Source organism: Chiloscyllium punctatum, chromosome 28 (genome assembly GCF_047496795.1).
Source record: "Chiloscyllium punctatum isolate Juve2018m chromosome 28, sChiPun1.3, whole genome shotgun sequence".
Taxonomy (NCBI): domain Eukaryota; kingdom Metazoa; phylum Chordata; class Chondrichthyes; order Orectolobiformes; family Hemiscylliidae; genus Chiloscyllium; species Chiloscyllium punctatum.
In genome coordinates this window covers 19,544,647-19,570,372 of record NC_092766.1, presented here as the reverse complement: position 1 = coordinate 19,570,372, position 25,726 = coordinate 19,544,647, and the positions used below count along the sequence as shown (strand labels likewise).

Below are 25,726 nucleotides of genomic sequence, written 5' to 3'. Positions count from 1 at the left end.
TATCTTAAAGAGATTTATTGTAAATGAGGTAACAGCTAAAATTCAGATATACCTTCAAGTGGTAAATTAAGGAGTGTCACAAAAACAAGTTACATTTGCACAATAATTAAGACATTTTTAGATTCAAAAAATCATCCTTAAACCTCCAGGCTGGAACAGATCACAGTTTGACACCAATCTCTGATTTCAATGCAGTTGCCCAGCATTCGCCATTGGTCTATCAGGCTCTAAACACAGTTGTCAGGGAACCTTCCAATTCGTGTTTATGAACTCTGAATCACAGCAGAGGGGAGCTCGGCCATATTTCTCACACGTCCCAGGTTTAATCCACACAGCCTTTTCCATCAAATAACAGTGAGGAGAAGGACCAAAATACCATTTCTACCTCTTGGTGTGGCCTTGAAGGACTGTGTTCAGGCAGAAATTATTTTCCAGCTAAACAGTCCTTCACTCAAGTTGTCCTGTCCGAAGAAGGCTCGAAGCGTAAACAGAGTTAATTAAATTCTCCACCGATGCTGCCAGGCCTGCACATTTCCTGCAGAAACTTTTATTTCTGACCTTCTGCTGGATTTTCCCTTCATACTATTGTCCTTTCTGAGCTTCATCCAGGAGGGAAAGACAGTGTACTTCAAATGAACTTGTTTCACTTCATAATTATCCTGAGTATTTTAATCTAGGCCTGCTACTAAATTCAGCACAAACACAATAACATTTTCCAACTATGAGAAGAACCCGGTCAGTCCTGGATGAGATTAACCCCAGCAATACCAGCAGAATCGAACCCTGACTGTTGGTTGTGAATATGCTGGTGCTTCAACAGATTGTTTGACTGGGCAAAGCCCTTACCACACACAGGGCAGGTGAACGGTCTCTCTCCAGTGTGACTACGTCGGTGAGACAACAGATTCCATTTGCTTTTGAACCTCTTTTCACAGTCGGGACATTGGAAGGGTTTCTGGTCACTGTGAACCAGCCGGTGTGAGCTGAGGCTGGATAACTGAGTGAACGCCTTCCCACAAACAGAGCAGGCGAATGGCCTCTCACCAGTGTGTATGCGCTGGTGTTTCAGCAGGTCGGATGAATCAGTGAACCTCTGCCCACACTCCGAACAGGTGAACGGCCTCTCCCCAGTGTGGAAACGCTGGTGTCTGAGGAGGTGCGATGGCTGAATAAATCCCTTCTCACACACAGAGCAGGTGAACGGCCTCTCCCCTGTGTGTGTGCGTTGATGTGTTAAGAGGTCCTTCTTGCTCTTAAAGCTCTTCTCACAGTCAGGACACTTGAACGGTCTGTGATCAGAGTGCACTCGCTGGTGAGTCAGGAGATTTGATGAAGCATTAAATCGCTTCCCACAGTACAGACACAGGAATGGCCTCTCGCCTGTGTGAACCCGCTGGTGTGTGTGCAGTGTGCATGACTGGGTGAACCCTTTCCCACAGACTGCGCAGGTGAACGGCCTCTCCCCAGTGTGACTGCGCCGATGAGTTTCCAGTTGGTATGGGTAACTGTATCCTTTCCCACAGTCCCTACAAATCCACGGCTTCGCCATTGGATGGGTGTCCTTGTGCCTCTCCAGATTGGATGATCAGTCAAAACCTTGTCTACGGAGTCTAGAAGGGGGATATGATTGGAACTTACAGAACACTGGGATCCAGTGGACATAGGGAAGATGTTTCCATGACTCGCAGAGTGCAGCCTCAGAGTGAAGGGACGACCCTTTTGAGCACAGAGGAGGAGGTATTTCTTCAGCTCCAGGATTGTTACACTGTGGAACCCATTGCTCCAGAGGGCTGTAGGGTCCAAGTCATTGAAGTACACTTAACACAGAGATAAATAGGCTCTTAACGACAAGGGAATCCAGGCAGGAGCATAGGGTTGAAGAACATATCAGCCATATCGAATATTGATGCAGACGCAATGGGCTGAATAGGCTAATTCTGCTGTTTCTTATGGTCTTATTGTGCTCAAACACATGTACAGTATCTTCCTGATATGAACGGTGCAATGATTTATTGCGCACTGGCTAACTGGTCAATGCTGTTTCCGTAGTCAATGCACTGAGACATCCTCATCTGGGTGTGCACATCTCGGTGCTTTGAGTCACACACATATTTGAAATCTTTCCCCATTAACGGAACAGGCAAACAGCTCTCCCTTCTTCATTCAAAGGCTAATGATCTTTGGAGCTTCACGAGTCACATGACTGCTACATCTCAATGTTATATTTGGTTTGTGTTCTTGATCTGGAAATGCTCCCTTTCCAATATCCTGTAAAAGAATTTATAAAATCCATCAATTCAACTACAAAATAAAAATTCAGAGCAAAACATTCTTGTTGTTTTCTGCTTTTGTTCCGCCAAAACCAGAAATTTTGGTTATACATTTTCCCTCCTCCCTGAAATAAAAAGCCATTATATCACTGATACCCTTTCTTCCTCCATACTCAGTTTAAACCCTACCTCTGTTGTGATGGAATTTAATTCTCCATCCCATATGGAGACTGAGAATAAAGTCAGTCAATTTTCAGTTGCTTTTCAATGATCTAGAATGAGACAATTTCCAGGCTTTGACTGACTAGCGGCAAATAACATTTGCACCACTCAAGTGTCAGGTAATGATGAGCTCCAGCGAGAGAGAATGTAACCATCCCCTCTTGACATTCAATGGCAGGAGCATCATTGAAGCCCCTACTATAAAGAACCAATGGTTACCATTGACCAGAAACTGAACTGAACTAGTCAGTTAAGTAATGCGGCTACAAAAGCAGTTCAGAAGCTAATAATTCTGGAATAAAGAACAACACAGCACAGGAACAGCCCATCAAGCCTGCACTGACAGATGACACCTTTTTAAACTAAAAGCCTTTTCCCTGTATGTAGTCTGCATCCCTCTATTTCCTGTCTATTCATGTATCTGTCAAGATGCCTTTAAACATTGCAGTTGTATCGGTTTCCACATCTCCTCTGGCACCGCATTCCAGGCACTTCCCACCTTGTGTAAAAAGAACATGCCTCTCACCCCTCCTTTAAACTTACCTACTTTTACCTTAAATCTATGTTCCCTACTAATAGATACTTTTGCCCTAGGAAAAAAAGACTCAAACTATCCATTTTATCCATGCCTGGCATATTTTGTAAATTTATTTCAGATCGCCCCTCAGCCTGTGATGTTTATATGAAAACAAACCAAATTTGTCCAACCTCCACTTACAGGTAACACCCTCCAAAAGCAGGCAAAATCCTGCCGAACCTTTCCTGAACCCTCTTAAAAGCAGTCCAGTTGTGTGGTGACCAGAACTGTTCACAATCTTCCAAATATGATGTTTTTAAAGTTCCATAAAGCTGCAACATGACTTGGTAATGTTTATACTCTACGCCTGACCAATGAAGACAACATGCCAAATGCAATCTTGACCAGCTCATTCACTTGTGTTGCCACTTTCAGGGAACTGTGACAAAAAAGCTAATTCTCTCATTCATTCTGTGGACCTGAAAGCTGAGATCTGCCTGTATCTTGATGCTACTAAGTGTCGTGCCATTTACTGTATACCTCCCTCCTGTATTAGAATCCCCAGTATGCTGAAACAGGCCATTCAACGTAACAAGTCCACACTGACTCTCAGAAGAGCACCACACCCACACTCACCCCCCTATCCCAACCCTGTAACTTTGCATTTTCCATGGCTAATCCACCTTACCCACACATGCCTGGATATTATGGGGAATTTAGCCTGGCCAATCCACCTAATCTGCATACCTTTGATTTGAGAGGGGAAACCGGAGCACCTGGATGAAACCCACGCAGCCAAGGGGAGAATGCACAGACTTCACACAGACAGTCACCCGAAGCTGGCATTGAACCCGGGTGCCGAGCACTATGAGGTAGCAGGGTGAACCACTATGCTAATGTGCCGCCTGCAAAATGCATCACTACACATTTACATTTTATCTGCCATTTCTCCACCCAAGTCTCCAGCCTATCCATATCCTGCCATATTCTCTGGTAATTCTCTTCACTATCTGCAAGTCCTCCAGACTTTGTGTCATTTGCAAACTTACTAATCAGACCACCTAACTCTCCTCCAAACCATTTATGTTCATTACAAAGAACAGGAGCCCCAAAACTGATCCCTGCAGAACACTACTGGCCACAGATCTCCAGTCAGGAAAACACTCTTACACAGCTACTCTCTGTCTTCTATAACCAAGCCAGTTCTATATCCATCTTGCCAGCTTACTGCAGATCCCACGTTTTGGCTCAGCCTGCTATGAGGGACCTTGTCAAAGGCCTTGCTAAAGGCGATAGAGAAAACAGCCACTGCACTGGCCTTAATCAACTTTGGCATTCCTCAAAAAATTCAATCAAATTTGTAAGGCATGACCTCCCCCACACAAGCCACGCTGTCGACTGCTGATTCCATGTTTGTAAATCTGCCCATAAGAAGTTTCTTCAGTAAATTCCCTACCACTGAACGGACGGCATGGTGGCTCAGTGGAGGGATGGCACGGTGACTCGGTGGTTAGTACTGCCACCTCACAGCGCCAGTGACTGGGGTTTGATTCCAGCCTTGGGTGACTGTCTGAGTGGAGGTTGCACATTCTCACTGTGTCTGTGTGGGTTTCCTCCAGATGCTCCGATTTCCTCCCAAAGGTGTGTAGGTTAGGTGAATTGGACATGCTAAACTGCCCATGATGTTCAGGTCTGTGTACGTTAGGTGCATTAGTCAGGGGTAAATATAGATGATAGGGTAGATGAATGAATCTGGGTGGGTTACTCTTTGGAGGGTCGGCATGGCCTCGTTGGGCCGAAGAGACTGTACATGATAGGGTCTCCATCATTCTAGCTCTAAGGCTCACAAGGCCTGTAATTTCCTGAATTATCCCTGTCGCCTTTCTTAAAGAGGAACAACATTGGCTGTTCTCCAATCCTCTGGGACCTCTCCTGTGAATAACGAGGACAAAGTCTTTGTACAAGGCCCCAGAATACTCCTGCCTCTCTCTCAGTATTCTGTAATCAATCAGGATCTGGGGACCGGTTCCCTGAATGCTTTTGAAAACACCCAAGAACCCCTCCTTTTATATATTAACATGCCTTAGAATATCAACATGCCCCATTCTAAACTGACAATCCACCATGTCTTTCTTCTTTATTAAATACTTTGCATCGGTATTAACAAGAACCTCACCCACTTCCACCAGCTCCACTCATAAATTCCCTTCTCTATCCTTGAGTGGATCTAGCCTTTCCCTAGCTGGCCTCTTGATTCCTGTATATGTAAAAAAACGCTTTGAGATTTTCCTTATTCCTGTGTGCCAAGGACTTGCTGTGACCTCTATTAGCCCTGTTCCCTTGCTTGAATTCTTTCCTAATATCTTTATATTCTTCACAGGTTTTGTCTGTCTTCAGTTTCATAAACCTTAGTATGGTTTATTTTTCTTTTTGACTAAGCATTCAACCTCTCTTGTCATGTAAGCTTCCTGAATCTTGTCATTCTTATCCCTGATTTTCACAGGAACACTCTGATCAACTAGTCTTTAAAAGATTCCCAAATCAGATGCGAATTACCTTCAAACAGCTTCTCAAAAGTACATTCCAGTTCCTGCCTAATATTGTCGTAGTTAGCCTTTCCCTAGATCAGCACTTTCACTCTTATTCTTATGCATTAGTTACTTAAAAACTTGTGGAATTATGGTTACTGTTCCCTAAATGTTCCCCTACTGAAATTTTGATCACCGCGTCTGGCTTATTCTCCAACATCAGGTCAAGCCTTTCGAGTTACACTATTCACATACTGCTTCAAGGATCCTGCAGTGGAAAACTCACCTCGTGATCCACCCAAAGCTTGTCCAACATCTACAAGGCAAAAGTCAGGAATGTGATGGAATAGCCCCCACTTCCCTGGAGGAGCATAGCTCCAATAACTCTCAAGATGACTGGCACCACATCCACAAACATTCAGCTCCTACACAACTAAGAGTCAGTCACAGCAGTGTGCACCATCTTCAAGATGAACTGCAAAGATTCACCAAGGCTTCTTAAGCAGCAACTTCCATAACTGCTCCCATCGAGAAGGACAAGGACAGCAGATACGTAGTAATACTACCACCTGAAAGTTCACCTCCAAGCCACTCACCATCTATACTTGACTACCTATCACTGTTCATTAGTATTACCAGGTCAAAATCCTAGAATTCACACCCTAACCACATTCTGGGTGTAGTAAATCAAATGGACTGATAGAAGGCAGCTCACTACTATCTTCTCGAAGGATGGACAGTCAATGCTTGCCCAGTGTGGAACATGTCTCTTGGTCACAGATACTCTGAACATCTGCTTGATCTGTGCTGGCCCACACATTACCATACTACTGCAGCTCAGTTTCAAACCCTGCCTTAATCATTATTGTGCGCATCCACACAATCTCTCTTCCTGTTGTAATTCCATTGCACAAGGTGTCAGTAGAATGTGAAGACAGGAAACAATGCTTTGGGGCAGGACAGAGGTGTGGAAAGTGGGGAGGGGGAAAATTGCATTTTTGATTAAGGCGAGCATCACAGCAGTAGTCAGAGATGAAATAACTGAATGATCACTCAGTGAGGTTTTGTGGGTGGAGCTAAGAAATAAGAAGGGGATGGTGACGTTATTGGGGTTGTACTATATTCCTCCAAATAGACAATGGGAATTAAAGGAACAAATACGCAGGAAAACTGGGGAGACTTGCAGGAGCAAGTCATAGTCAGGGATTTTAATTTTCATAACATAGACTGATACTGTCTCAGCATTCAGGGCTTAGATGGGGTGGAGTTTGTTAAGTGCGCTCAGGAAAGTTTCCTCAAGCAGTATGTAGAGAGTCCTACTCGGTCAGGGCAACACTCAACCTATTCTTGAGAAACAGGTCAGGACAGGTGACTGAGGTAACAGTGGGAGTGCACTTTGGGGCCAGTCACCATCGTTAGATTAATTTTAAAATAGTTATGGACAGGGACCTAACTGGTCCACAGGTTCAAGTTCTAAATTGGGGCAAGGCAAATTTTGATGGAATTAGACAGGAACTTGCAGGGATTGATTGGAACAGTTCGTTTGCAGGCAAAGGGACCTCCGACAAGTGGTGGCCTTTCAAAGTGAGATAGTTAGAGTTCATGTCTACATGTTCCTGTGGGGGTGAAGGGCAAGGTTGGCATGCTTAGGGAACCCTGGATGACAAGAGATATTGAGGCCTTGATCAGAAAACAAAAGAGGCATAGCTCAGGTATAGGCAGCTAAAATCAAGGGAACCCCTGGAGGTGCATAGGTAATACAGGAGTTTATTGAAGGAAATCAGGAGAAAGGAAAGGGGGCACGAGATAATCTTGGCTGAGAAGACTAGGGTGAATCCAAAGAGGGTCTTTAAGTATATTAAGGGAGAAAGAATAACTAGAGAGATAATAGGACCCCTCAAGGCGCAAAAGTGGCCATGAATGTGTAGAAATACAGGAGATGGGTGAGGTCCTCAATGAATATTTCTCTTCTGTGTTTACTGTGTAGAAAGACATGAAAAGTTGGGGAACTTTGGGAAGTTAGTGGTGATACCTTGGGGACAGTCCATATCACAGTAGAGGTGGCGTTGGACACATTAGAGTGTATGAAGGTGGATAAATCTCCCGGTCCTGACCAGGAATATCCAAGAACACTGCAAGTGGCTAAAGAAGAAATTACGGTGCCCTGGCTGATATTTTTGCATCAGGGTTTGCCACAGGTGAGGTCCTGGAAGACTGCAGGGTAGCAAATGCTGTGCCTTTACTCAAGAAGGGCTGCATAGAAAAACCTGGAAACTATCTGTGGTCGGTAAGTTACTTAAGAAGATTATGAGAGATAAGAGATACATGCATTTGGAAAGACGGGGTTTGATTAGGAGTCGTCAGCAAGGCTTTGTGCATGGCAGATCACGCCTCATAAATTTGTTAGTGTTCTCTGATGAAGTGACCAGGAACTGGCAGGGTGGTAGACATAATCTATATAGATTTCAGTAATGCCTTTGATAAGGTTTGATGTGGTATGCTGTTCAGGAAGGTGAGATTGCATGGAGTCCAGGAGGAACGAGCAAATTGGATACACAATTGGTTTGATGGTAGGAAGCAGAAGGAAAACTGTCGGACTGAAGGCCTGTGAGTAGTGGAGTGCCTCAGGGGTCAATGCTGGGCCCATTACTGCTTGCTATCTATATCAATGATTTGGACGAGAATGTACATGGCATGATTAGCAAGTTTGCAGATGACACTAAAATAGGTGGTATCGTGGACAGTGAGGATGGTATCAGAAATTGCAGCAGGACCTTGATCAATTGGGGAAGGGGGCCAAGAAATGCCAACTGGAGTTTAATATAGGGAAGTGTGAGGTCTTTCATTTTCATGGTGAATGGTAGGGCCTGAAAGAGTGTAGTGGAACAAAAGGACCTTGGGGTTCAGGTGCACGGTTCTCTGAAAGTGGAGTCACAGGTAGACAGGGCAGTGAAGAAGGCTTTTGACCTTCATCAGTTAGGGCATTGAGAATAGAAGTGGGAACGTTATGTAGTAGTTGTATAGGACAATGGTGAGGTCGCACATGGAGTACTGTGCTCCATTTTGGTCACCTTGCTATCAGAAGGATGCTATTAAGCTGGAAAACGTGCAGAAGAAATTTACAAGAATGTCCCCAGGACTTCAAGGTCTGAGTTACAGGTGGAGTTGGACAAGTTAGGACTTTTTTCTTTCGAGCGTAGGAGACTGAGGGGGAAATCTTATAGGAGTGTATAAGATCATGATAGGGTGAGTGCACTCAACTTTTACCCATGTTTGGGGAATCGAAGACAAGACGACATCAGTTTAAGGTTAGAAGGGAAAGAAAAGGGAAGCTAAGGGGCAACTTTTTTTTTTTTTACACAGAAGGTGGTACACATATGGAATGAGCTGCCAGCTGAAGTGGTTGAGGTGGGCATATTAACATCAGCTAAAAGGCATTTGGATAACTACATGGATAAGAAAGGTTTAGAAGGATATGGGGATAACGTAGATGGATACTTTGGTCGGCATGGACCAGTTTGAGGTGACGGGCCTGTCTCCGTGCTCTAGGACTCTATGACTCAAAGTCAGGAATATGATCGAGTACTGGCCACTTGCCTGGATTAGTGCAGCTCCAACAACTGTCAAAATGACTGGCACCACATTCACATTCAGCTCCTTCACAACTGACACTCAGTGGCAGCAGTGTGCACAATCTTCAAGATGAACTGTACAAATTCACCAAGACTCCTTAAGCAGCACCTTCCTCACCTGCTCCCACCTAGAAGGCAAGGACAGCAGATGTAAAATTACACTACTTCGTGCAAGTTCCTCTCCAAACCACTCACCATCTAGACTTGAAAACATATCGTTGTTCCTATTGACACTTGGTCAAAATCCTAGAATTCGCTCCCTAATAGCATTTTGGGTGTAATACACCAAATGGACTGAGAGAAGGCAATTCAAGAAGGCAACTCACCACTATCTTCTCTCGGAATGGGCAGTAAATACTAGCCCAGCCAGTGACAATCCCATTTCCCTTGGTCACAGATACTCTGAATATGTGCTTGATCTATGCTAGTCACCCATTACCATATTATGGCAGAAGAATGTGAAGACAGAAAAACCTAAATCGAACTGCACATTATGAACTGACATACAAAATTGAGGTGGGGTGGTGGTGTTGGTCATGGGTAGTGTTGGGGTGGGGCTGGTGTTGGGCTGGTCTTTTGACTCACACATCGAGGACCAAGTGCAGTTTGAAGGCTTATATTGGGGTGGAGGCATTTTGCATTGATTCTTGTATTCACATACAGAATATCAAATGATGTTTGGAGGTGTATATTTAGATGGGGGTAGTTACGTAGGTGAGATGTGGTGTTGAAGTGGTCCCTGTACCCAGGCACAAGGACCAAGTGCAGTTTGGAGATGGGTATTGGGATGGAGGTGGTGGTTTGGTTGAGAAGACAGTATTGGAATGGTCTCAGTCGCCATACAGAGAGGATCAAGTGCAATTTGGAGGCAGGTGTTGGGCTGGGAGTGGTGATGTTAGGCTGGATGCCCCATACCCTGAAAAAAGTACAATTTGGAGATAGGTTTCGTGTAGGGGTCGTTGTTGCAATGGCGCACACACAGAATTTAGAGTCATACAGCACGGAAACAGACCCTTCTGCCCAACTTGTCCACACCCACCAGGTTTCTGAAACTGAACTAGTTCCATTTGCCTGCATTTGGCCAATATCCCTCTAAATGCCTCCTATCCATGTAACAGTCCAAACGTCTTTCAAAGGTTATAAATGTACTTCCCTCTCCCACTTCCTCTGGCAGTTCATTCCATATATGCACCATGTGTGAAAAAATTGCCTCTCAGATCCCTTTTGAAGCTTTCCCCGCTTACCTTAAATCTATGCTCTCTAATTTTGTCCTCCCTTACCCTGGGGACAAATCCTTGGCTTTTTACAAAAATATTCATTCAGAGCAAAAGAACATTGTTGTGGTTCTGTTCGCCGAGCTGGGAATTTGTGTTGCAGACGTTTCATCCCCTGTCTAGGTGACATCCTCAGTGCTTGGGAGCCTCCTGTGAAGCGCTTCTGTGTTGTTTCCTCCGGCATTTATAGTGGTTTGTCTCTGCTGCTTCCGGTTGTCAGTTCCAGCTGTCCGCTGTCAGCGGACAGCTGGAACTGTCAACCAGAAGCAGCAGAGACAAACCACTATAAATGCTGGAGGAAACAACACAGAAGCGCTTCACATGAGGGTCCCAAGCACTGAGGATGCCACCTAGACAGGGGACGAAACGTCTGCAACACAAATTCCCAGCTCGGCGAACAGAACCACAATGAGCACCCGAGCTACAAATCTTCTCACAAACTTTGAGCAAAAGAACATTGTTGGCAAGGCCAGTATTTATTGCCTTTCCTGGAGGGCAGGTTAAGAGTCAAGAACATTGCTGTGGGTCTGGTGTCACACGTAATCCAGACTAGACAAAGATGTTGGTTTCCTTTCCTAATGGACATCAGCAAACCAGATGGGTCTTTCTCCAAAATCGGCAATGGATTCATGGTCATCCTTAGACACTTAATTCCAGATTTTTAATTTAATTCACCGCCTGCCGCAGTGGGATTTAAACCTTGGGTCCCTAGAACATTACATGGGTCTCTGGATTAACAGTCCAGCAATGTCACCACAAGCCCATTGCCTCCCCTTGTCACCTTATCTACACCCCCTCATGGTTTTACAAATCTCTACAAGATCACATCTCACCCTCCAGGGGAAAGAAGTCCCAGCCTATCATAACTGAAACAGCCCAGTCTCCTTAATGTCATAGTGTCATAGAGATGTACAGCATGGAAACACACCCTTCGGTCCAACCCGTCCATGCCAACCAGATATCCCAATCCAATCTGGTCCCACCTGCCAGCATCTGGCCCATATCCCTCTAAACTCTTCCTATTTATATATCCATCCAAATGCCTCTTAAATGTTGCAATTGTACCAGCCTCCACCATTTCCTCTGGCAGCTCATTCCATACCACCCTCTGCATGAAAAAGTTGCCCCTTAGGTCCCTTTTATATCTTTCCCCTCTCACCCTAAACCTATGCCCTCCTATGGACTCCCTGACCCCAGGGAAAAGATTTTGCCTATTTACCCTATCCATGCCCCTCATAATTTTGTAAACCTCTATCAGGTCACCTCTCAGCCTCTGACACTCCAAGGAAAACAGCCCCAGCCTGTTCAGCCTCTCCCTATAACTCAAATCCTCCAACCCTGGCAATATCCTTGTCAATCTTTTCTGAACCCTTTCAAGTTTCACAACATCTTTCTGATAGGAAGGAGACCAGAATTGTACGCAACATTCCAATAGTGGCCTAACCAATGTCCTGTAACATGACCTCCCAACTCCTGTACTCAATACTCTGACCAATAAAGGAAAGCAGACCAAACGCCTTCTTCACTATCCTATCTACCTGCGACTCCACTTTCAAAGAGCTATGAACCTTATAAATCTTTTTGTACCCTTTCCAGTTTATACCAATAATCAAATTGGAGGACGGTACTAGAACGGGATGTTAATAGGGGTGTGTGGATAGTCCCTGTACCCGCAGACACAGGATCAAGTCCAGTCTGGGGGTGGACATTGACCTGGAGCCAAAATTACATGGAAGCCGCGCAGGCGCATTGCGTCCAGATTGAAGCAGGCGCTGGAACATTAGCTGCTTTCTCCGGGATCGGTGGACGCAACCACTTTACCTTCCGGCACAGCAGCCGTCAGTCGGCGTTCAAAAAAAATCTACTTCTCCTCCGCTGCCGTCCTTTTCCTTCCCGATCCTCCGCCCGCTCAACCAGCCGTTCTGCTTCGGGGGTGACTGCGCATACCCCCGCACCGGCCCGTAATGCGCATGCTTCAATCGCTTCGCTGCGCTGTGATTGCGCACGCAGCTCCTGTTCTGGAGGTAGGGCGTATTCTTTACGTCCAGAATACTGGGTAAATCAACCCCCATTGTTGCAGCCTGCCGTTAAATCAAACTACCAATTTTGCGACATGATTCCAACAATTCTGTGGGCGCATGTACAAAATTATGGATATGGAATAATATATATTGGCCTTACACCATTTTTATATTCCGAAAGTAATCGCATTCAAAAGCACTGTCCACAATTAATACTTTGCTCTGGTCTTTACAATTGCAAGGGCAATACAAGCATGCATATCAAAGCGAAGAGCTGTGAAATACATGAATACAGCGAGTCCAGCAGCCGTAAAGGGGAGAAGTTCGTCGCCACGTTGTCAAGGGCAAACCGAGATATGCAGTAGATCAAGGTTTGAGTAAAGATTTTAGCTCGAGTACAGGTTGCGGTTGTTGTGGGTATGTTCACCAAGCTGGGAATTTGGTTTACAGACGTTTTTTTCCCCTTTTCTAGGTGACATCCTCAATGCCATTGAGCCTCCTGTGAAGCGCTGCTGTTTTGTTCCTGCTGCTTCCGGTCGCTTGTTACATTGGTCGGTATTTAGGTGTAGGTCAATGTGTTTATTGATAGAGTCCATGGAATAAGTGCCATACCTCTCGAAATTCTCTGGGTTCCTCTGTTTGTCTCGTGCTATTGTTGAATGCTGGCCCAGCCAGTGGCACCGACAATCCGTAGTAAATAAATGTCAGGTTGTAAATTTGCTTGCTGAGCTGGTAGATTTGTGGGAAGCTAGAGAAGTGATTGCTGGGCCTCTCGCTGAGATATTTGTATCATCGACTGTCACAGGTGAGGTGCCAGAAGACAGTAAGCTGGCTAACATGGTGCCACTGTTTAAGAAAGGTGGTAAGGAAAAGCCAGGGAACTATAGACCAGTGAGCCTGATGTCAGTCGTGGGCAATTTGTTGGAGGGAATCCTGAGGGACAGGATGTACATGTATTTGGAAAGGCAAGGACTGATTAGGATAGTCAACATGGCTTTGTGCATGGGAAATCATGTCTCACAAAATTGATTGAGTTTTTTGAGGAAGTAACCAAGAGGACTGATGAGGCCAGAGCGGTAGATGTGATCTATACGGACTTCAGCAAGGTGTTTGACAAGGTTCCCCATGGGAGACTGATTAGCAAGGTTAGATCTCACAGAATACATGGATAACTAGCCATTTGGATACAGAATTGGCTCAAAGGTAGAAGACAGAGGGTGGTGGTGGACGGTTGTTTTTCAGACTGGAGGCCTGTGACCAGTGGAGTGCCACAAGGATTGGTGCTGGGTTCTCTACTTTTTGTCATTTACATAAATGATTTAGATGTGAGCATAAGAGGTACAGTTAGTAAGTTTGCAGATGACACCAAAATTGGAGGTGTAGTGGACAGCGAAGAGGGTTACCTCAGATTACAACAGGATCTTGACCAGATGAGCCAATGGGCTGAGAAGCTGCAGATGGAGTTTAATTCAGATAAATGCAAGGTGCTGCATTTTGGAAAAGCAAATCTTAGTAGGACTTATACACTTAATGGGAGTGTTGCTGAATAAAGAGACCTTGGAGTGCAGGTTCATAGCTCCTTGAAAGTGCAGTGGCAAGTAGATAGGATAGTGAAGAAGGCATTTGGTATGCTTTCCTTTGCTGGTCAGAGTATTGAGTACAGGAGTTGGGAGGTCATGCTGTGGCTGTACAGGGCATTGGTTAGGCCACTGTTGGAATATCGTGTACAATTCTGGTCTCCTTCCTATCGGAAAGATGTTGAGAAACTTGAAAGGGTTCAGAAAAGATTTACAAGGATGTTGCCAGGGTTGGGCAATTTGAGCTATAGGGAGAGGCTGAGGGGTGACCTTATAGAGGTTTACAAAATTATGAGGGGCATGGATAGGGTAAATAGGCAAAGTTCTGTGGTTCTGTTCGCCGAGCTGGGAATTTGTGTTACAGACGTTTCGTCCCCTGTCTAGGTGACATCCTCAGTACTTGGGAGCCTCCTGTGAAGCGCTTCTGTGATCTTTCCTCCAGCATTTGTCGTGGTTTGAATCTGCTGCTTCCGGTTGTCAGTTCCACCTGTCCATTGCAGTGGCAGGTATATTGGGTCCAGGTCGAATAAGGTTTCGGGTGGGAGGGGAAAGATATAAAAGAGATCTACGGGGCAACGCTTTCACAGAGAGGGTGGTACGTGTATGGAACGAGTTGCCAGAGGAAGTAGTGGAGGCAGATACAATTGCAACGTTTAAGAGGCATTTGGATGGGTAAATGAAATAGTAAGGGTTTAGAGGGATATGGTCCGGGTGCGGGAGGTGGAACATCTGGTCGGCATGGACAGGTTTGACTGAAGGGTCTGTTTCCGTGCTGTATATCTCTATGACTCTCTTTGTTCTCAGATGTTTCATCACCATGACTGGTAACATCAGTAAGCCTCCAGTGAAGAATTGGTGCTCTGCCCCGCTTGTTATTTATCTATCTTGGTTGTTGTCGTAGCTGATATAATTTCTGTTTCTGCTTCTGAGAGTTTGCTAAATGGGGTCCAGATCTAATGTTTGTTAATGGAGTTCCAGTTTGAATGCCAGGCCTCTATGAATTCTTGTGTGTGCCTCTATTTAGCCTGTCCCAGGAAGGATGTATTGTCCCAGTCGAACTGGTATCCCTCTTGTTTTTTGGTGGCTAGTTTCCTGCCCGCTTGTCCAATGTAATGTTTGTTGCAGTCCTTGCAGGATATTTTGTATGTTCATTCTGCTGGTTAGTGATACAGGGTCCTTTAAATTCATCAGGAGCTGTTTCAGTTTGGTGGTAGTTTGTGGGCTACCATGATACCTGGGAGCTAGAGTAGTCTGGTCATCATCTCAGAGATGTCTTAGATGTATGGCTGAGTGGCTAGAGTCTCTGGGGGTGTTGTGTCTTTTTGTTTAGGTCAATTGTGCAGAAATCAGTGGACTGTGCTTATTGGGTACCCATTGTTCCTGAGTACACTGTATAGGTGTTTTTCCTCAGCTTCTCATAGTTCCTGGGTGCTACAGTGTGTTGTAGCTCATTAAATAATGTCCTGCTTCCGTTACATTTTTGGGCATTAGCATCATTGCTCCTGTAGTTGAGTACCTAACATACATCTGTCCTGAGACAGGATAAACAAATACATGCATGGGAATTCCTAGAGGCCTGGCATTCAAACCAGAATTCTATTAATAAATATCTAGATTTGGACCGCATTTACCAACTGCTCAGAAACAGAACTGGAGATGATATCACCTACCACAACAAAGAGAGAGATAAATATCAAGCGTGGCAGAACACCAATGCTGCACCTGAGGCTCTGATAATGTTATCTACTTACTCAGCAAGCAAATTTACAACCTGAGCTACAAATCCTTTCCAAAATCTCGAAGTAAATAAATGTATTTCTAGTCTGTTGTGGCAAGCAAAGCAGCAGTGCTGGCATTAATATACAAATCCCTAATGGTCACAGGGAGGTGTTAGAGGATTACAGCACTGAAGTCATCCCATAATTAAAAAAAAGTGAGGATGGGATAGGAACTTACAGTCTGGAAAAAGTGAGAACTGCAGATGCTGGAGATCAGAGTCTATATTTAGAGTGGTGCTGGAAAAGCACAGCAGCTCAGGCAGCATCAGTCCGTCCAGATTTGGAGGCAATGATGTTATGAAAAAGAATTCTGACAGAGCACATATCTATATTTTGAGTGATAGAGATGAATCAGAAATAGCATGGAACTGTCAGAGGAAGGTCATGTTTGACCTTCATTGAAGCTTGTGTTTGGGAAGAAAACAAGGAGTGTGATAAGGGTCATGTTTTTGATGTGACTTACATGCATTTTATTAAAAGCTTTGGTAGAGACCTTCATGGTAGACTGATCAAGAAAGTAAGAGTCTGTGGGATCCAAATCAAATGATAAGTTGGATGCGAAGTTGGTTGAGAGTCAGGAAGCAGAACTGATGGTACAGGGATATTTCTGTGACTTGAAGTCAGCTTCCAGGTGGGTCTGCAGGGCTCAGTTCTAGGGACATTACTATTTGTGTGGTGTATAAGTGATCTGGGCATAAATGTAGGGGCTACGATCAAGAAGTTCATGGATGACATGAAAATTGGTAAGGAGGTAAATTATGATTAAATAGGTGTAAACTGCAGGGGGATAGCAAATACTAGTCAGGTGAGCAGAGCAGTAACAGCTGGAATTGTTAGCCCTCCCACTTGAAAAGTACATCAAAAAGATCTAAGTGTGCATATCCATAGATCTCTGAAGGGCATGGCAGGTAGATAAGATAGTTAAGAAGGCATCAGTGATACTTACCTCTATAAGCCAAGGCATAGAGTAAAAGAGCAAGGAAGATATGCATAAAGGCTCTTAGGCCACAACTGGAGTACTGTGTGCAATACTGGTTACCACATTATAATAATGATGAATTGCATTAGAGAGGTATAGAAGAGATTTGCCATCAGGACAGATTAGCCTGTTGACTGCTACCTGAGCTACCAATTGAAACACTCCATTCCTCAAAAGCTAACACTCAGTCGAAGCAGTGTTTACAAGATGTGCTTCCTAGACAGCATCACCTAACCCTTTCCTGTTGAAGAGCTTATGCTCAAAATGTCATTCTCTTGCTCTTCAGATGCTGCCTGACTGGCTGTTCTTTTACAGCACCACACTCTTCGACTTTCCTAAAGTAATGACCACCACCATTTCAAACTTCAAGGAGAGCAGATACATTTGAAGACCACTTCCTGAAAGGTCTCCACAAAGCCATTCACCATTCAGATTTGAAAATATAAGGCAATAAGACATAGGAGCAGAACAAGGTCATTTAGCCAATCTAGTCTGCTCCATTATTCAATGAGATGTGATTGATTTGATAAACTTCAATTCCATTTTCCTGTCTGTTTTGCAAAATCCTTGATTCCCTTATTGGTTAAAAATGTTAGCCATGAAAATACTTAATAACCAAGCCTAGACAACCCTCCGTGGTAAATAATTCTGCAGAATCACTACCCTCAAAAAGAAATTTCTCATCATTTAGAAGTGTGGCCCCTTATTCTGAGATTATGTTATGCAGCTCAAGACTCTCCCAAAAGGGGAAACAACAACACCACATCTACATAATCTAGTCCCCTAATAATCTTGCATGTTTCAATATGTTTGCTTCTCATTCTTCTATATTCTAATGAGTACAGGTCCAACCAATCAACCTCTCCTCATAATGCAGTCCCTTGATACCTGGTGTCAGCCCCACTGTACCTTCTCTGGACTGCCTTCAATGCAAGTATATCTTTCCTTCGATAAATGACCCAAAACTGTTCAGAATATTCCAGCTATGGAATGACTAGTGTCTTGTATAACTTGAGAAAAACCAGTGTACTCTTATACTCAAATCCCTTTTAAAATAAAGTCCAACATTCCATTTCCCTTCCATATTACCCATTGAACCTGGATGCTAGCCTCACGGACAAAGACTCCTCAATCCCTGTGTTCTGTAGCTTTCAGCAGTCTATTTCCATTAAAATGGTGTTCACCTAGATTCATACAGCACTGAAAGAGCCCTTTGGCATATTGAATCTGCACCAACATAGCTACCATCAAAAATGTGCTCATCCCAATTTCCTGCACCTCGAGTCAGAGAGTCATAGAGATGTACTGCATGGAAACAGACCCTTCAGTCCAACCCATCCATGCCAACCAGATATCCCAACCCAATCTAGTCCCACCTCCAGTACCCGGCCCATATCCCTCCAAACCCTTCCTATTCATATACCCATCCAAATACATCTTAAATGTTGCAATTGTACCAGGCTCCACCACTTCCTCTGGCAGCTCATTCCATATCCATACCACCCGCTCTGTGAAAAAGTTGCCCCTTAGGTCTCTTTTATATCTTTCCCCTCTCATCCTAAACCTATGCCCTCCAGTTCTGGACTCCCTGACCGCAGGGAAAAGACTTTGCCGATTTACCCTCTCCATGCCCCTCAATGTTATAAACCTCTCTTAGGTCACCCCTCAGCCTCCGACACTCCAAGGAAAACAGCCCCAGCCTGTTCAGCCTCTCCCTATAGCTCAAATCCTCCAACCCTGGCAACATCCTTGTAAATCTTTCCTGAACCCTTTCAAGTTTCACAACATCTTTCCAATAGGAAGGAGACCAGAACCGTACGCAATATTCCAACAGTGGCCTAACCAATGTCCCATACAGCCGCAATATGACCTCCCAACTCCTGTACTCAATATTCTGACCAATAGAGGAAAGCATACCAAACGCCTTCTTCACTATCCTATCTACCTGCGACTCCACTTTCAAGGAGCTATGAACCTGCACTCCAAGGTCTCTGTTCAGCAACACTCCCTCGGCCTAGGACCTTACCATTAAGTGTATAAGTCCTGCTAAGATTTGCTTTCCCAAAATGCAGCACCTCGCATTTATCTGAATTAAAGTCCATCTGCCACTTCTCAGCCCATTAGCCCATCTAATCAAGATCCTGTTGTAATCTGAGGTAACCCTCTTTGTTGTCCAGTACACCTCCAATTTTTGTGTCATCTGCAAACTTACTAACTGTACCTTTTATGCTCGCATCCAAATGATTTATGTAGAGGACCCCAGCACCAATCCTTGTGGCACTCCACTGGTCACAGGTCTCCAGTTTGAAAAACAACCCTCCACCACTACTCTCTGTCTTCTACCCTTGAGCTAGTTCTGTATCCAAATGGCTCATTCTCCCTGTGTTCTGTGAGATGTCCCATCTCCTTGAATTTACTGATATTTGAAGTACTCATCCAAATATTTTTGAAAAGGTTCTAAGGTTTCCAGCCTCCACTACCTTCTGCAGCAATACATTTCCTCTAAATTTTCTACCCCCTACATGAAAAATATGCTCTTTCATGATTGACCCCTCAACCAAGAGGAACAGCTGCTCTCTATTCAGCCTGTCCATATCCTTCATAATCTTAGAAATCTCAATAGCAGACGCTCTAAAGAAAACAATCCAATCTTATCTTATCTCTCCTTACAGCTCAGTTTCTCCATTCCAGGCAACAGAACGATGAATCTGTTCTGTACCCCCTCTAGTGCTATCACATCCTTTCAGTCAACCTGCACATAGTACTCCAGTTGTGGCCTGACCAGCACTCTGTACAACTCCAACGTTACGTCTTTGGTCTTGTATTCTATGCCATAACTAATGAAAGCAAGTGTCCCATAAGCCTTCTTAACTTCCTAGTTGTATGCTCTGCTGACTTCAGGGATTGTGAATTATTACCCGAAGATCCTTCTGTTTCTCTAAGCTACCCAGTGTCCTACCATTCATTAAATACTCCATCATCTTGTTTCTTCTAAAGTGCATCACCTCTCACTTATCAGGGTTAAAAACTATTTCCAATTGCTCGCCCATCTGGCAAACCCATTCATATTTTCCTGTAACCTACAACCATCTCCTTTGTTATTAGCCACACTACAAATCTTGGTGTCATCTGTAAATGTGCTGAATATTCTCCCATCTATATCATTTATGTATATAACAAACAATAAGCATCCCAGTACTGATCCTTGAGTGACTCTACGAAACACTGGCCTTCAGTCACTCAAACAGCCTTCTACCACTACCCCTTGTATCCTGATAAAGGGCTTTTTGCCTGAAACGTCGATTTTCCTGCTCCTCGGATGCTGCCAGAACTGCTGTGTTTTTCCAGCACCACTAATCCAGAATCCTATTAACTAAGCCAGTTTCTTATCTATTTCACCAAGTGTCCCTCAATTTCATGTACTTTAATCTTCTCGATCAGTCTCCCATGTGGGACTTTGCCAAAAGCTTTGCTAAAAACTACATCAGCTGCACTTCCCTCATCCACACACTTTCATCACATTTTCAAAAGTTCTAATAAATTTGCTAGGCATGACCTCCCTCTGACTATCCTTAATTAACCCATGGCTTTCCCAGAGTGTATTAATTCACTCCTTCAGAACTTTCTCTAATAGCTTCCCAACCACTGACGTTAGACTCACCTGGTTCACATCTGCCACCCCTCTTACATTGGCAATCTTCTGATACTGCCCCTGTGGCTCAAGAAGAATTTTAAAATTTGTGTCAGAGCTCCTGCAATTTCCTGTCTGACCTCCTACAGCAACCTGAGATGCAATTCACTTGAGCAAGGAGATTGTCTGGTTTTAAGTCCAACAAAGATTAGATTACTTACAATGTGGAAACAAGCCCTTCAGCCCAACAAATCCACACTGACCCTCCGAAGAGCGACCCACCCAGACCCATTGTCCAACATTTACCACTTCACCTAACACTACGGACAATGTAGCATGGTCAATTCACCTAACCTGCACATTTTTGAACTGTGGGTGGAAACCGGAACACCAGGAGGAAACCCATGCACACACTGGGAGAATGTGCAAACTCCACACAAACAGTTGCCTGAGGCGGGAATTGAACCCAGGTCTCTGGCGCTGTGAGGCAGCAGTGCTAACTACTGTGCCATCGTGCTGCCTAAAGCTTCAAATACCTCCCCACTTCCGATGTCAGACTGTAAATTCCTCACAGTTCCTTTTCCTGAATAATGTACCTAATTAATTTCCTGTATTCTTCCTGCCAAAGTTCTTAACCTTACATTTTCCCATATCATATTCCATCTGCCAGGTTTTTGCCCACTCACTTAATGTGTGCAGAGGGATATAGACAGATTATCACTAGTGTTTATCTTTGTGTTTTCTGAAATCTTAGCTAGAGTACATCACCTTTCCTCATCTAAGTTATTCATATTTATTGTAAATACTTGTGGACCAATGCACTGATTCTTACAGCACACCACTATTTACAGGTTTCCATCCCCCATGTGTCTTCTATTAGTATATTAGAAATATATCACTGTTCCTACAGTATCCTTGGGTCAAAATCGGAATTGCCTCTGTATTGACATTGTGGGTGCACCTACACTAAATGGACTGCAGTGGTTCAAAAAGACAGTACACGCCACTTTTTCAAGGGACAATTCAGGATATGCAACTGTACACCTGCACGACCACGCCGCATGCGTCTCCGTCACCACGCCTAACCCCGCCCCACGCCGATCAGCGTCACCACACCTAACCCCGCCCCACGCCGATCACCGTCCGCACGCCTAGCCGCGCCCTACGCCGATCACCGTCCGCACGCCTAGCCACGCCCCCACGCCGATCACCGTCCGCACGCCTAGCCACGCCCCCACGCCGATTTCGTCACCACGCCTAATCTCGCTCCCATGCCTATCTCCGTCACCACGTCTAACCCCGCCTCACGCCGACCTCCGTCCGCACACCTAACCACGCCCCCAACGCCTAACCACGCCCATCCCCCTTCCCGCCCCGATTCCCGGCCCCACGCCTCACCCCGCCCCCACTCCCAGCTCCAACCCCACACCAGGTCCTCGCTCCCCGCCCTGCCGAGGTTTCACCATCCCTCCAGACCTCCCCCTCTCTGAGGATGAAAAATCATTCCTCAGCAGAGGCCTCACCTTCGTTCCCCTACGTTCTCGGATGACCGAGTTCAACACGCAGCGAGACATCGAACAATTTTTCCGCCGCCTTCGCCTCTGCGCCTACTTCTTCAACCAGGATTCGTGCCCACCCTCTGATGACCCCTTCTCCCGCCTCCAACACACCCCATCCACCTGGACACCCCGTGCTGGCCACTTACCCACCTCTTCATAGCCAACTGCAGCCGCGACATTAACTGCCTCAACCTCTCCACCCCTCTCACCCACTCCAACCTCTCACCCTCGGAACGTACAGCCCTCCACTCACTCCATTCCAATCCCAACCTCACTATCAAACCGGCAGACAAGGGAGGCGCGGTAGTAGTTTGGCACATCGACCACTGAGGCTAAACACCAGCTCACGGACACCTCCTCCTACCTGCACCCTTGACCGTGACCCCACCCCCCACCACCAAACCAGCATCTCCCAGAGCATCCATAACCTCATCAGGAAATCTCCCATCCACCGCCTCCAACCTCATGGTCCCACAACCCCGCACTGCCTGTTTCTACCTCCTGCCCAAAATCCACAAACCTGACTGCCCCGGCCGACCCATTGTCTCAGCCTGCTCCTGCACCACAGAACGCATCTCTGCATACCTCGACATGGTCCTGTCCCCCTTAGTCCAAGAACTCCCCACCTACGTTTGGGACACCACCCATGCCCTCCACCTCCTCCATGATTTTTGCTTCCCCGGTCCCCAAAACCTTATCTTCACCATGAACATCCAGTTCCTGTACACCTCCATTCCCCATCACGAAGGACTGAAAGCCCTCCGCTTCTTCCTTTCCCGCCGTACCAACCAGTACCCTTCCACTGACACCCTTCTTTGACTGACTGAACTGGTCCTCACTCTGAACAACTTCTCTTTCCAATCCTCCCACTTCCTCCAAACCAAAGGAGTAGCCATGGGCACCCGCATGGGCCCCAGCTATGTCTGCCTCTTCGTAGGATATGTGGAACAGTCCATCTTCCGCAGCTACATTGGCACCACCCCTCACCTTTTCCTCCGCTACATCAATGACTGTATCGACGCTGCCTCGTGCTCCCACGAGGAGGTTGAACAGTTCATCCACTTTACCAACACTTTCCACCCCGACTTCAAATTTACCTGGACCGTCTCAGACTCCTCCCTCCCTAGACCTCTCCATTTCTATCTCGGGCGATCGAATCAACACGGACATTTACTATAAACCGACCGACTCCCACAGCTACCTAGACTACACCTCCTCCCACCCTGCCCCCTGTAAAAACGCCATCCCATATTCCTTCGTCTCCACCGCATCTGTTCCCAGGAGGACCACTTCCAGTACTGTACAACCCAGAATGCCTCCTTCTTCAAAGACCACAATTTCCCCCCAGACGTGATCGACGATGCTCTCCACCGCATCTCCTTCACTTCCCGCTCCTCCGCCCTTGAGCCCTGCCCCACCAATCGCCACTAGGACAGAACCCCACTGGTCCTCACCTACAACCCCACCAACCTCCATATACATCGTATCATCTCTCGTCATTTCCGCCACCTCCAAACGGACCCCACCACCAGGGATATATTTCCCTCCCCTCCCCTATCAGCGTTCCAAAAAGACCACTCCCTCCGTGACTCCCTCGTCAGGTCCATACCCCCCACCAACCCAACCTCTATTCCCGGCACCTTCCCCTACAAACGCAAGAAATGCAAAACTTGCACCCACAACTCACCCCCTTTCTTCCCTCCAAGGCCCCCAGGGATCCTTCCATATCCGTCACAAATTCACCTGCACCTCCACACACATCATTTTCTGCATCCGCTACACCCAATGTGGCCTCCTCTAGATTGGGGAGACAGGCCGACTACTTGCAGAACGTTTCAGAGAACACCTGTGGGACACCCGGACCAACCAACCCAACCCAACCACCCCGTGGCTCAACACTTCAACTACCCCTCCCACTCCACCAAGGACATGCAGGTCCTTAAGACTCTCAGATTTCTCCAGTTTCCTCATTTCCCCTCCCCCCACCTTGTCTCAGTCCCAACCCTCGAACTCAGCACCACCTTCCTAACCATCCCCTCCCCCACTCACCTATTGTACTCTATACTACTTTCTCCCCACCCCCACCCTCCTCGAACTTATCTCTCCACGCTTCAGGCTCTCTGCCTTTATTCCTGATGAAGGGTTTTTGCCTGAAACGTCTATTTCACTGCTCTTTGGATGCTGCCTGAGCTGCTGTGCTTTTCCAGCACCACTAATCCAGAATCTGGTTTCCAGCATCTGCAGTCATTGTTTTTACCACCTTCCTAACCTGCAATCTTCTTCCTGACCTTCCCACTCCCACTCCAGCCTATCACCCTCGCCTTAACCTCCTTCCACCTATCGCATTTCCAACGCCCCTCCCCCAAGTCCCTCCTCCCTACCTTTTATCTTAGCCTCCTTGGCACACTTTCCTCATTCCTGAAGAAGGGCTCAAGTCCCAAACGTCCATTTTGCTGCTCCTTGGATACTGCATGACCTGCTGCGCTTTTCCAGCAACACATTTTCAGGACTGTACAAACTACTCTGTAACCGGGAATGTTTCATACCTTGTCCTGTCAGGCCCAGTTATCCGTTTTTGTGATTTTAACACATGTGCATGACAAGGCTGTCACTCAGCCCTGCACCAGGGTGGCTCCCTCCACCATTCCAAGGGGTCTTGACTCCCATGCAGGAGATAGAAGCTTAGTCACTGAAGTTGTAATCACAATTTCATTACTAAAATTGCCTTTCTAAATTCCTATTATAGCTGATTGCATAGAAATTCCCACATACCAGTCATTGGGATTTGAGCCCTTGTCTGCAGTACCAGCTCCGGGAGTCACACCGAACTCGAAAAATCTGTTTCTCTGTCCACTCGGATTTGCTAAGTACATTTTCCAGCATTCTCTGTTGCGTGTTTCAGATTTCAAGCAGCTGCAGTATTTTGCATTTACACACACTGCTTCCCTGGTGCGAGAATCTCAATCTCACTACAACCGAAATGTTAATTCTGTGTATTTTTTTTCCCCCAGCAATTTCCGTTTCTGAGACTCCACTCTCCAAATTGCAGGAGTAAAAGAGTGGGACTGCGCATGAGCGGCTGCGGTGTTGCTTCGTGAGCATGCGCAGCTCTCTGGTGGAACGGCGCGAACTGCGCATGCGCAGAGGAGCCGTGGGCGTCTGGATTCGGCAGACGGTGGTGGGTAAGAAAGTAATCAATAACTTAGTCATTTCCAGTGAGGGCTACTTCGAGCCAAAACGGAATGAAAAGAAAAAGATAACACAGCCCCTCTGTGAACTCGTTGAAAACTGGAAAATAAATGGCTGCTAGATTAGGGAGCGTCTATAACTTCAGGGGAAATGGAGACCGGGGTCAGGGAGCGTCTGTAACTTCAGGGGAAATGGAGACCGGGGTCAGGGAGCGTCTGTAACTTCAGGGGAAATGGAGACCGGGGTCAGGGAGCGTCTGTAACTTCAGGGGAAATGGAGACCGGGGCCAGGGAGCGTCTATAACTTCAGGGGAAATGGTTCCGGGGTCAGGGAGCGTCTGTAGCTTCAGGGGAAATGGAGACCGGGGTCAGGGAGCGTCTGTAACTTCAGGGGAAATGGAGACCGGGGTCAGGGAGCGTCTGTAGCTTCAGGGGAAATGGAGACCGGGGTCAGGGAGCGTCTGTAGCTTCAGGGGAAATGGAGACCGGGGTCAGGGAGCGTCTGTAGCTTCAGGGGAAATGGAGACCGGGGCCAGGGAGCCTGTGTAGC

General features: G+C 46.1%; 1 long non-coding RNA gene across 3 annotated transcripts; it reads right to left on the bottom strand.

Moving 5' to 3' along the window:
- LOC140454052 (uncharacterized) lies at positions 1 to 25,129 on the bottom strand. 3 transcript variants are annotated; one of them, XR_011952541.1, is made up of 3 exons: positions 24,761 to 25,075; positions 9,135 to 9,297; positions 1 to 2,268 (listed from the first exon to the last, which is right to left on the bottom strand). It is a non-coding gene; the product is annotated as an uncharacterized lncRNA (long non-coding RNA). The 3 variants fall into 3 exon arrangements; XR_011952540.1 differs by lacking the exon at positions 24,761 to 25,075 and adding an exon at positions 12,265 to 12,392; XR_011952539.1 differs by lacking the exon at positions 9,135 to 9,297 and having other exon boundaries at positions 24,761 to 25,129.
- Positions 25,130 to 25,726: the final 597 nt, after the last annotated feature.